This window comes from Lissotriton vulgaris, chromosome 5 (genome assembly GCF_964263255.1).
Source record: "Lissotriton vulgaris chromosome 5, aLisVul1.2, whole genome shotgun sequence".
In the NCBI taxonomy this organism is placed as follows: Eukaryota; Metazoa; Chordata; class Amphibia; order Caudata; family Salamandridae; genus Lissotriton; species Lissotriton vulgaris.
This window is the reverse complement of record NC_141693.1, coordinates 1,174,874,695-1,174,888,221: the sequence shown is the minus strand read 5'-3', so window position 1 is coordinate 1,174,888,221 and position 13,527 is coordinate 1,174,874,695. Positions and strand designations below refer to the sequence as shown.

The 13,527-nt window shown below is 48.4% G+C and overlaps 1 protein-coding gene across 1 annotated transcript in view; it reads right to left on the bottom strand.

Annotated features, from left to right (window-relative positions):
- Positions 1 to 13,527, bottom strand: part of PLPP4 (phospholipid phosphatase 4) — a 918,420-nt gene that overhangs the window by 484,565 nt on the left and 420,328 nt on the right. The gene's annotated exons all lie outside the window — the stretch shown is intronic.

The following is a 13,527-nucleotide window of genomic DNA, read 5'->3' as shown; positions in this document are numbered from 1 at the left end:
CCCCACCAATCACAATGCTGCCATGGCAGCATTGTGATTGGCTATGGGAAAGGGAGGGAGGTTGCCAGTGGCTGCTTCTTGTTCAGGAGAGCCGCAGGAAAATGCGGGACCTGGCCAGGAGCTGAGGCAGCACGGGACCAGAAAAGCAACTTTAAAAAAAAATGAATTAAACCTCTCCCGCCTCGAACCCCGTGAACCCCTAGTGACAACACCACCCGCAAATCATGCCGGCCGCAACTGTTCCCTGGATAAAAGAAGTTATGTACCATTGCTTATCCTGATCTAGGCTTACATAAATCAAGCCAAGCCCGTGACTCTGGAGTGCAGAGCAATATAGCGCAATTCACTTTTTCTCACCCGAGTATCATCTATATCTCCTTTGCAGTAAGTAAGGAAACTGAGCCTGCCTCACATGTCTTTCAAACTAGCACAATGGTCAAGGGTAAAATAGCAGCTGTCTGTGGTGAACTGAGCTCTGGGTAGAACTGATAACAGCCCTGGTGATGGCTGGACTGGACTGATGCAATGTCATGCACACTGCACTTCCAAGAAGCGAAAGCCACAAAAAAGGCAGCCACAATGTGCGTGCCAGCCATGGACGTCAATTCACAAAAATGCAGGGGTAGTGGAAATGACATTGCAGGCCATTTGACCTTTACTTTGACTCACATACACATGCTTACACATACTAACACTCACACACATAAACACACTTGCACCGCAAGCTTGCATACAGCAAACATTTAACAGCATTTTTACTTACCTTAGCTTCCCGATAGAGTCATAGCCCAAATAATGTACTCCATTTGTTATTACATTATTAGTGCATAATATCATTCACTATTTATATAATAAAAAAGTTGTCAGAAACTAGGCAAGTGGAGCTCCAATCAGCGTCCATTAGGAAGAGCTGCCCCTATGTTCTGAGCACTAATTGTGTCACCTCTGAGGCCAGGGGACGCAAAAGCAGTGCCAGGGGTAGCAAGAGGCAAGCCAGGGGTCACAAAAGACATCCATGGTGCCAGCACGATCCCATAACACCAGTTCTACTAGCATTTTATTGGATGTTGGTAGGTGAAGGCTACAGTTTAAATACCTTTATTACTTGTTCAAAACATATTGGGCAGCCGCAGAAACTGGTGTCCCGCTACAGATCAACTATAAACCCTTGATCAATGGCCGAGTAACTGGTCTCAGGCAGTGAGAAAAACAAAGGGCTAACCCTGACAGCTCTGCGTACAGTAGCATCAGGGCTTAGAGACCCTCTGCACCTTAATTGTTGCTGTGTTTCACCATCTAAACACCATCTAAACAGGGGAGAGGGTATCATTTTGCTGGCTTGCATGAGGCCCCATGGCACCCTAGCTATGCCACTGAAAATAGTAAAAATGTCTTGAACTTTAAGCCGCAGGGTCGAGTTCAACCACATGCACTTGGGAAAAGGTCCAAAAATTGAGCTGTTAGAGTCTGTCTGTAATTGAATTTTCTGCAAATCAGGGTTAGTGATTGGGTTTCTACTCTGACTTTCCCCCATCTCTGTGTTATCAGCACCCAAATGCTCCAATGCACCAATCATAGCACTAGAAAAGAAAGTAAAGGAAACATGCATTGATGTAAAGCTCTCCTACATAAATCTATACTAATATAATAAAGAGAGAGCCCAAACCTTTGAGGCGGGTAATCTCAGGAACCACAGCACCAATCACAACACCCAATACAGCGTTGGAAAGGGCAGTTGCAGTAGAAGGACATAGGCTATGCAGACGCCCACCATATACATTTAAAATGTAAAAAAAAACGTGCCAGCGAAGTAGTCCCTTGTAGGCGTGTCTGCGTTGTGCTGTGGGCGTGTGCTTGGGGCGTGACAAACGCTGGGGGCGTGTGGTACGTTCCGCCCCTCATGCCATGTCTCATATCGTGTGCTGGGGGCCTGGGTGTGTGCTGGGGGCGTGGGCGTGTGCGGGGCACGGGATTACGGGAAAAAAAGCGAGTGTTGTGCCCAATATTTCATGTTTTTTTCTTCCCAGGTTCTGTACATTCCAGCTCCGGGTGTCCACCCTGCTCCCTTTAAATACCTCTGCTCCTCATAATCATAACCCACCCTTACTCCTTAAAATACCCCAACACCCTTAAACACTAACCCATCTTAACCCTATAAATATACCCTGTACCCCAAAACCCAAACCTATCCCTAAACCCTAAAAATACCCCTGTACCCCAAACCCCCAACCTAGCCCTGAACCCTATAAATACCCCTGTACCTCAAAACCCAAACCTACCCCTGAACCCTAAAAATACCCCTGTACCCCAAAACCCAAACCGAGCCCTGAACCCTAAAAATACCCCTGTACCCCAAACCTACCCCTGAACCCTAAAATAACCCTGTACCCCAAACCCAAACCTAGCACTGAACCTTTAAAATACCCCTGTACCCCAAAACCCAAACCTACCCCTGAACCCTAAAAATACCTGTGTACCCCAAAACCCAAACCTAGCCCTGAACCATAAAAAATAACCCTGTACCCCAAAACCCAAACCTACCCCTGAACCCTAAAATACCCCTGTACCCCAAAAGCCAAACCTAGCCCTGAACCCTAAAAATACCCCTATACCCCAAAACCCATCCCTAACCCTAAGACTACCCCTGTGCCCCATAACCCAAAACTATATCTGAACCCTTAAAATACCCAAACACCCCAAAACATATACCTCAGTACCCCAAAACATATACCCCTATACCCATACTGACCTTATCCAAACATTAAAAAAAAATATGCTTTTACCATTCATGCATTTACAATGAATTTCGTTGTAAATGTATTTGTGGTAAAAGCATATCAAATGTAATGCCATGCGTTATAATGGCATTGCGGAGTCATGGTACTTTCGTAATGAAAGTTTGCGGAGTGATGGTATGCGGAAAGAAAGTTGCAGAATAATGGGTGTCTACCCTCCCCCGGTAAGTAAATTGGTGGCACGGCGGCCGACATCTCCAGCAACAAACTCATATTTTTTCACCACTGATTGAAAAATGCACAGGTCTCTCTCATTGATGGCCAGCGCCGACATACACTTTTAGACACACCTCCTGCCACAAGTTCTAGAATTGCGAACTTTAGAGCTGGGGAGCTACGTTTGAATCTCGGCATCAGCTCAACATCCTGAGATTCCAGGCAAATCACTTTGTCTCCCCGTGCCTACCACAAATGAATGTGTTCTTCTGTAATGTAAATTGTGCTCATAAAAATAACCCTGTACCCCAAAACCCAAACCTACCCCTGAACCCTAAAATACCCCTGTACCCCAAAAGCCAAACCTAGCCCTGAACCCTAAAAATACCCCTATACCCCAAAACCCATACCTAACCCTAAGACTACCCCTGTACCCCATAACCCAAAACTATATCTGAACCCTTAAAATACCCAAACACCCCAAAACATATACCTCAGTACCCCAAAACATATACCCCTATACCCATACTGACCTTATCCAAACATTAAAAAAAAATATGCTTTTACCATTCATGCATTTACAATGAATTTCGTTGTAAATGTATTTGTGGTAAAAGCATATCAAATGTAATGCCATGCGTTATAATGGCATTGCGGAGTCATGGTACTTTCGTAATGAAAGTTTGCGGAGTGATGGTATGCGGAAAGAAAGTTGCAGAATAATGGGTGTCTACCCTCCCCCGGTAAGTAAATTGGTGGCACGGCGGCCGACATCTCCAGCAACATACTCATATTTTTTCACCACTGATTTGAAAAATGCACAGGTCTCTCTCATTGATGGCCAGCGCCGACATACACTTTTAGACACACCTCCTGCCACAAGTTCTAGAATTGCGAACTTTAGAGCTGGGGAGCTACGCTTGAATCTCGGCATCAGCTCAACATCCTGAGATTCCAGGCAAATCACTTTGTCTCCCCGTGCCTACCACAAATGAATGTGTTCTTCTGTAATGTAAATTGTGCTCATGCCATGTTGTCGAGTTTGCGCTATATAATATTGCAAGGAAAAATAAAGTAGGGAAACTCGAGTTCACACACTACTGAACGCGCACTCTTAAGAGCATCAGCAGTGCACTGTGAATCGGAGCGTTTCACAGGCCTGTCACATATAAGAAATGCTATCAAAACGAAATCCTACAAAACAATATACTACTGGCCGGCAGCAATTCATACCCGGACAACGTCGGGACGGGCTGCTAGTATATAAATAAATAAATACCTATTTGTGGCAGGCGGGCAAGTGTAGCACATGCGCAAACTTGGTAACCCTCGTTTTCTCTCAGGTGGCTCCTGAGTGCCGAAGTCAAGATCCTCCCTGCCCATCTCAACGTTTCAATCATAAGCCGACACTTGCTTCTGTGGCTAGCTAGGCCCTCGGCTGAGAGACTTACACTATGTAACAGACTAGCCTCAAAATGTGAAACTTTGAAACGCTGAAGTCATATAAAAGAAGAAGGCACGTTTTCTGTGGAGCTCAGCAGCAAGGTCTAATCAAAGAGCTGGGAGCATGGAGATCCTCTGGTGGGTGCAGATGCTGTTGCGAGGACGCAGCGCCTGGTAGCAGCTTCTGAGAAGGAGAGATATAAAGAGAAGCGCAGAAGCCCTTTACTCCCAGGTTTCTCAATCCCTCAGGAGGTTCACACCCACAGATCCCTTTCTGACACATACTCTATCCTTCATCTCTGGTTATCCTTTCGATGGGATCTCAGTTCTCTCTGCCCTGGGTAATGAGGTGAAGCAGTGGGACGGCTGTAGGGGGGGAGGGGGGGGGCGGAGAGCTCGCTCTTCTGGAGCCTCCGTACCGTATTCACGCGAGCTTCTGAGACGTGGCCATGCAGGGATGCTGAGATCCTGAGGGCCATGGAAATGAAAGATTAGATTAATACTACGAGATTTATAGGTACCTATCTAGCACACAGAGAAGGCAGTGTGAGAGCAGGCGCTGGACTCTCCCTCTATACCCACCCTCCTCCCTTGCCCTACCAGGAATGATTTAAACCTGCAGCAGTCCTGCACCTGCTAATAGTACAGCTTCTCGCCCATCCTCTCCACCACTACATCTCATTGCCCTCCTCTCCTGAGCTATCCTACTCTAACGCCGTCAGGGATTGGGGTTCAGCCGGCTCCTTCCCTTCTTTCAAGCTAAGAACTCCCCGCGTCCATTGCCAGTCCAAACCAGTCACCTTAGTGTTGAACTCCATAGTTCATTGCATTAATCCCTCCACACCTAGCTCTCTGGAATCATCAGCATTATCAGTATCATCGTCCAACCTCACAACTTAAGAAATACTATCAGGACCTAATGACCAACCTCAGGCCCAACCTAAAAGCAGAGAAGTCTGAGAATTCTCGTTACAGGTTTGCATTTTGTGAAACATATAGCCTTACGACCTAAGATAGATGATTATCAGGATCTATTTTAAAAAGCCCAGAGACTTTTTAGGATGACATAGACGACCTACGTGTGCAAACCTAAGAATGAAATGCATCCTATTAATGTCAGAATTCATTCAATCTACTGCAATCCAGCTTTTGTCACCGCTGCTCCCCTGCATTGTCTATTACACATATTTTCACCTTAGCCTTTTCTCCCTGCAATCACCTCACGATCTTGATATTCTCCTCAGCTTTTCTGTGCCATCTATTCAATCGACCATCCAACACAGCTTACAATCCTCACCTGCCTAGACATCAGTGGCAAAGCTTTGGGCTTCTTCTCCTTCTAGCCCGGTAACCAGACTTTCACAGTCCTCCTTGCATTCACCACTAACTACCTGCAAGTCGACTTCTATTATTCCTGGACACTGCCTCCCTTATGACATCTCCTCATTTGGTTTCTTATGCCATCTACAAGTAAAAGATGAACAAACCTTCTTCTGCCTTATACGCCTCATACCACTTCATCAAACTAAAATTTCTGGATGGCCCTCTTATTCATAATGTTAAAATATTCAGCGACTAAAATCAACTTCTACCCTGTCTCGGCAACCACAACACTCCTTTACCTTAGTAACACTAAAATGTAAGTCAGTCGCATTGAAGGATATGTTATGGTGTTCTATATCCAAGTGGATTCCCAGTAAACAATTGCTGTCCCATTGGTCATATTTTAATAGAAGTCTTATTATCCAAGGACATCTTGTCAGGCTGAGAGACCCTTACAATTTGTTGTTCCCTGTTCTGTATCATGGGCAGCACAGTTGCTGGGGTACAGGTATTGTTGAGGGCCTGCAGAGGATAGCTTATGTTATGAGAGTACTTCTTATCTACAATCAAATCAGATAGGAGGCTTACCTCTCTCTGCTTATCCATGCTTTGCAGCCATTCTGTAGATCATGGGTACTCACAAACATTTTCCCAGGGGGCACAAATTTGGTCTGTGATGTGACCAAGGGCTGCATTGATACCAGCAAGGTGGCAGTCAGGGTTTGGGGAGGCGTTTGTGGTAAGGTGGGTGTAAGGGAAGTTAGGCGTATGCATCTAGTGTCTGAATTGGACAATGTGAATCCAAAACTTGGGATTAATCACGGCTTCTCCGCTTAACCATACTGTGTGAATCTAGGAAATTATTTTATTTAACTTTTCCTCCTTTTTCTTCATTAGCACAGAAGGACCTCGAAATACATGACTTCAGGATGTGTGCGTACAAAGCCTTCTTCAGTGTTTGATTCAATAAACTATATGTTGTTCATGTATATTAGAAACCCCAGCCCTCAAAAGATGCACGTGACAAGTGACTTGCCTCTTCATGCACTATTGGCATCATTATCAGGGCGTAGGGAAGACTGAATGTTTCTCAATTCATGTTTGAAAACGATCACAAAAAAATGCTTCTTAATGCAGTGATAATCTGATGCACTAAGATGAAACGGTTTTGTATGTTAATGAATTATTAACAGAATTTATCATACTTTTACTGCAAGATGTTTTTATAAGTGATGGTGTTCCTAAAGTTAAAAGGTTTAGGACACCCTAGTTAATTCCTTTCTTTAATTTCAATTAACTTTTAAATAAATGCTTGCCGGTTTATTTAACATATTATTTATGTTAGTGCTGAGTCAGGCAAACATTAGTCCAGTGCTGCTCTTGACCAGGGGGAGGCATGTAAAGGTCAGGAGGGCCACATTCAGCCCCCTGGCCATACTTTAAGTATCAATGCTACAAAGGTTTCTCTAACCTCTCTTCACGTTCTACTTTGACCTAATGATTCTAGTCCTTGTCTTACTTATTAATGTACTTATTTATCATTAATGTTTCGTGCCACTGGTTATAGCAGTCTTCCCAAGCTAAGACGACTCCCTGTTTCTTATAGGTCATTTTTGCTTCTTGGCCTAGTTCCTCTACTACATAACTACCTAAGATGGATGCTTTCACAGCATTAAATATAAAAGTCTTCTCAAGCCAAGATGAAGTCTCTGCTTCCTGTAGATAATTTCCTGTTCCTATTTTTTTGCTGTTCTTTCTCCATTATATAAGTCCTCATAAATTCACTGGTATCATATCACAAGGCAATAGGAGTATTTTTGGCGGGCTGTTTTTCATTTTCTCACTTCTATTTTAGTCTCTTGATTTTCTACCTTCAGTTTTTTCAGCCTTGGATTCCTACTTGCTGATCCTATTCTGCCCTAGTTTTGTTTTGTGCGATTTTCATATCTGTCTGCTGCCAGTGCATATCTGTCAGTGTTTTCTGCCATTTGGCTTTTAACTTCTATGGTGGCCTTTCCCTCTGGAGATCTGTCTCTTGCACCTTTATCACTGCTACTTGCACAAGAATCTACAAGAAGGAGCCATCGTTTCTGCGGAGAAGCGATGTCATGTGTTCAGGAGGTGCTATATTGTCCCACCTTTCACACATTTGTAGAAAATTAGTGAATTTGTGTGCATTTGGAACCTTTGATGATTACTTTAGAAGGTGGCATAGAGGTGCGGCTCAAGGAGTGTTTGGCAACATTTGCATGGAACACTGCATTTTAAAGCACATTGGGCTAATAAAGTTAGTAATACTGTAATAGGATTTTACATCTCTTTCAATTTGCATCTTTACCTAATCTTTCTCTCTTACTACCCTTCTTCTCACATGCTTGCTCCCCTCTGCATATCTTACCCATTGCCCCTCTGCCGACTCACTCGTCTCTATATTAATCTCTCTTGCCCTCCTCTCTATGCTGTTCTCTCTTCCTTTCTTCAGTTTACATATATCTTTCCATTCTTTTTCTCTGTCACCCACCCGTTCTCTTGCTGTTTGTATTTACTCCACGTTGTCTCTTTTCTGTTGCTCTCCCATTGTATACCTGCCTCCTCTTTCTTTTCACTTTTTATCTTTATCTTTCCTTCATGACATAGTATCTGTTTCTTTTTCTATTTTCACCTCATTCCTCAGGCTCTTTCCCCTCTCTCAAATGTTCCCTCTTTTATGTTCTTCGGATCTCCTGCTCTCTCTTTCTTTTTAGAACTTCCTCTCTAACTGTTTAGAACTTCCTCTCTAATTTTCTTCCATTTACTTCAAATTCTCCCTACCTCCCCCTCTCACCGCCTCCTTTCGTGCCCTCTCTTTCCATGTCTACTTCCGTCCTTACACTTGTCTGCACACTACTCTCTGTTTGTGATCTTTATAACTCTCCTTTTAGCTCTAGTTGAGGAGAGCTGTTCCATTAGGAGGTCAATTTGCTTGTTAAACAAGCATTTGCAATGCAATCGGTCTCGCTCCTTATAGGTATTTTGCGATGCAGTATATTATTGCACATTACTGCTACTGAAAGCTATCGTTTTTGAGTTGAGAGCTCAGGCTTAGATGCACTTGTAGGCAAAGCCTAAACACACACAGCAGCACAGAGAAACTAAAAGAAACAATCAGTGATTTCCCCTCGGAGGGAACCAAGCACCCAAAGGTGGTACAGATGGATAGCATTTACCAACCAAAGTAAAGGGATTTTGAAAGTCAGCTCAACCAATCAACCAGACATGCTGAGCGTGTTGAAAGCCCATAGAATGAATACAGCATGTCTCACAGAGTGTAGTGTAAAGCCCCATGCAAAGGTTTACTGGTAATCTTTCTGTTGTTTTTACTGTATTTGAAGATTAAACTGGTATTAATGAGGTGAAACCTTTTCCCAGACAATGATAATGTGAAAAAGACAATTATCAAGTAACACTATCAGGGGGCGTGGCTTAGCGAGCCACGATGGCGGCTGCTTGCTGAGGCTCCTGCTACGGGCAGCCCAACTGTCCAATCATTGCTGTCCTTTTGGGGTTAGAACACCTCCACCAGACCCCGGACCGTCGGCGGCACCGGGAGCGCCAGAGAGACCTGAGTCCCCCGTGCCAGAGGAGCACAAAGCAGCAAAGCTCCAGCTTCGCGGGCCCGTGGTCAAGATGGCGGCGACCCGCTACTGACAGGGACGGGGAAGGACAGCTGCGACCTGCCTGAACGTGCGCGGCCCGGCGGCCGTGAAGAGCCGGATCCTGCGATGCGGTGTCCTCCCCTGCTCTCGAGAATCGCGCTGAACAGAGGCGGATTGCCGGTACCGTCCCCGTGACAGCCTGAGGCAGTCGGCGGGAACCAGACATCACCGCCCGGCAACGGACCGCTATGGGAGGCGGGGGTGCTCCTTGCCCCCCCGACATACATCGTACTCCCAGGAAGGAACAGCGGATCAGTTGCCACCCCCCCCCCCGGGGGTGCAGAGATCGGTCGGGAGCTGCTGGAATGGGTGCCCGCCTGACTCCAAAATGGCGCCCATGCCGAGACACCATCGGAGCGAAGAGAACTCCTGACCAGGCACACAGACTTCTGGGGGTGAGTGCGGCACCCAGCAGTGCCCTCCTGGCACACCAACCGCCACAACAGTCTTTGCCTGACCCTAAGGTGGCGACCGGGATCGACTGACCTGGGCAGGGATCCGGCCCCATTCCTGGAACCTCCACAGCTGACGGTGCTGCCCGAGGGCTCACTGGAATTTCCTTTGGGTGGGCACCAGACTGCTCTCGAGGGGTGATACCCCCTGCCCTCCTTACTAGCGCAGGTGCACGGAGAAGATTCACGCAAGACCCATTGAGTACGGTGGCCCCCAACAAACAGGCACGACTGGCGCCACGGCGGGGCAGCCCCCGCTGGGGCGCGGGCGATCTCAGGGCGCACTACGCCCCCTACCACAAGAAGGCGGCGAGCCACGCGACTACCACGCAGGGAAGCTGCGCCCCGACAGCACTTCCGCGCCAGAAGAAAACGAACACGGACGCTGCACCCCAGATCACCGCCATGGGAAAGACAATGGCCACACAACAGACGGCGGTCCCTGAAACCGCACCAGAAAATCAACCTCGCGCTAGTACCTTAACCAAGACACCCCCGCCACAACAGGACCCAACCATATCGGACAAGTTAGACAAAGTCCTGGAGGCCATTGAACTCTCCAGGGCATCCATGAAAGAACGCCCGGGCACTCTTACCACAGACATCAAACTACTCCGCGACAACCAACGGAAGCTGGCGGATGGGGTCCGAGAGGGGAAGAAGACCCTGGCAGACGTTCAACCCACTTTGAAGACCCAGCAGTCAACACTCCGTTCAGCCATGGACCGTCTCGTCGCGGTAGAGAACCAGGTGGACGATTTGGAAGGACGCTCTCGGCGCTGCAACATACGTGTAATAGGATTGCCGGAGGGGGACGAGGGAACACACCCCATCGAATATGTGGAGGCCTGGGTGAAATCTTTCACCCCGACAAAGGACCGCACCGCCTTCTTCTCATTGGAACGGGCCCACCAGGTCCCAACCGGGAGTCGGATACCCGGCAGCGCCCCTCGCCCCCTACTAGCGAAGTTCCTCCATTTCCAGGACCGGGACACAGTGCTGCGGGCATCCAGATGTGCGGGCCCTCTGCAGATCGAAAACCAACACGTCATAATCTTCCCGGACTACGCCAAGGCGGTACAAAAACTCAGGGCGTCATTCTTGGAGGTGAAACGGCGCCTGCTGGAGAAAGAAGTACAGTACTCTCTGCTCTTCCCGGCCCGCCTGAGAGTGATCCACGAGGGCTGCACACACTTTTTTTCCACAGCCGAGGAGGCGTGCGACTGGGCTGATCTCCACTGCACACGCGGACCACCTGCAATAGGAAGGGTGCCACACAGCAAGCGCCACAGCAGGGACGACAGGATTGGAGAGATCCCACCAAGCGCCGAGAAGTTGAATCCCCGGACCTGGAGCAGCTCATGCAGGAGTGCCGCAGTGCCCTTCAGGCTGTCGCGGACCTTGAGGCTCCCCAACCAGGGGAGGACATCGAGGGGATTCCGCCCCTTTTCGCATCAAGTAGTGAAGACAACAGTAATTCACCCCACCCTGCGTCAGACTCCATCACCATGCTCCCAATCACAGCCTTGATCGCTGACGCTGCTCAATAGAGATGTCACTGGCCACAACCCGACAACATGCCCAGCTCGAGGACCAAGGAGAGTGAGCACCCCCCCTGGGGCCCACCCACGACCCTGGTCAGGACATGATGGACACTGTATACCCTAATTGGATGACCACTTCTCCTACAAACGCCCAAAAAGGAATTTGCCTCGCATGCCCGGCCTGCCATTCCTAAGATTTACCTGTTCGCTCCCTGGTTCTTGGAGAGCTGGTTTGGACGCATCGAGCTTGCCGATGCACCCCACGTATATTGGGACAGTTTTCTCATTCAGTTGTTGGTTTCATTTACCCTGTTCTCACCTTCCCTACACCCCACTGAAGGCATGCACATAAGGGCAGATGACACATATGGAGGAAGGCAAGCGAGGGCCATCCCCACGCACAGCACCACCACGCTCGCAGGCCCATAAATCCCGTATGCGAGCAGCCACTTCTAGGCGTGAGCCACCCTTTTCATACCATCCCATGCTGAACGCAGACATTAATATAATCACCCTGAACGCGCGCGGCCTACATACGCCGTGAAAGAGATATGCGGCCTTTGCTTACATTAAGCGCCAACAAGCTCAAATCACATTCCTACAGGAAACACATCTTACAGCAGTAGAGTCAGACAAATTAAGATCCCGCTGGCGCGGTCTCATATGCGCCACATCGTACTCGGCATATGCGCGCGGTGCACTCATCTGGATTCGACCAGGCACCCCCTTTCTGTAGACACGTAGGGTGGTGGATAAGGAGGGAAGGTATGTCCTGTTGGAGGGTGTATTGGATGGGTGGCCAATCCTCTTAGGTAGCATCTACGCACCCAACACAGAGCAGGATAGATACTGGGACTCCCTCTTGGGCGTACTGGCCCAATTTGCAGCGCTCCCATGGATACTAGGGGGCGACAACAACTGTGAGCTTGACGTTACACTCGACAGGTCCCATCCTCCACCCCTACATTCCCCAGCCCACACACGATCCGGAAGATTCCGTAGCTGGGTCACACACTGGTCACTAGTAGATGCTTGGAGAGCACACCATCCCCATAGACGGTTGTACTCATTCCACTCCATCCCACATAATCTGCGGACAAGACTCGAGAGGTTTTTATGCACCCAGTCAATAATACCCATGGTCAAACACACTGACTACTTAGGCCGCGTAATCTCAGACCACGACGCACACACCCTGAGCTTCCGCTGGAGACCACCCCACCCTCCGGTACCCACTTGGCGCCGCCCGAAGGACTGTCCCACAGACCAGGTCTTCAGACACGAATATGCACAGACGATCCAAGAATATTTTACTTCCAACACCGGGACCACCACCACCAGACTTGTGGAATGGGACGCATTCAAAGTACTGGCACGAGGCGCTAGCATTAAACAGATAACGGGGGCCCGCCGCACGCTTGAACGCATACTCGTCGACACGGAACGTACGCTAACAACACTCACCAAGAAGGAGGATGCACAGGTGGCTACAGCAGACCAGGTGGCTGAGGCCAAAACGAAATACGCCACCGCTCTGGATATGCGCAAGTTCAACTTCCGAGCTTATGCCGCCCGTGTCCACAAGGAGCGGGACAAAACGGGCACACTACTGGCGTGGTTGGCACGCCAAGACTCGGATGCGACACCTATTACCAAAATTCTGTCCCCCGCGGGCACTCTAGTACGCTCTCAACAAGACATACTAGATGCGTTCCAGCACTATTATGCCGCCGTGTACGGCACTCTGTCGCACTATCGGCATGATGCGGCCTCACAATTCCTAGACTCGTTACCACTTCCCCAAATCGAGAAAGCAACCAGGGACACCCTGGAGCGAAAATCGCAGAGACCGACGTCTCCAGCGCAATACGATCCCTAGCTCGAAACAAGGCCCCAGGGCTTGATGGGCTACCTCTCGAGTACTACAGTACCTTCTCCACATTGCTGACGCACCGGTTCACGGCCATGATCGCGGATGCTCTTGTGCGAGGGGAGCTCCCAAGCGCTCTCCGAGAGTCGGTGATTGTATCCTTTCTCAAACCGCACAGAGACCCTCAACAGCTATCCTCCTACCGCCCCATCACACTCCTTTCAGCGGACTGTAAAATCCTGGGGAAAA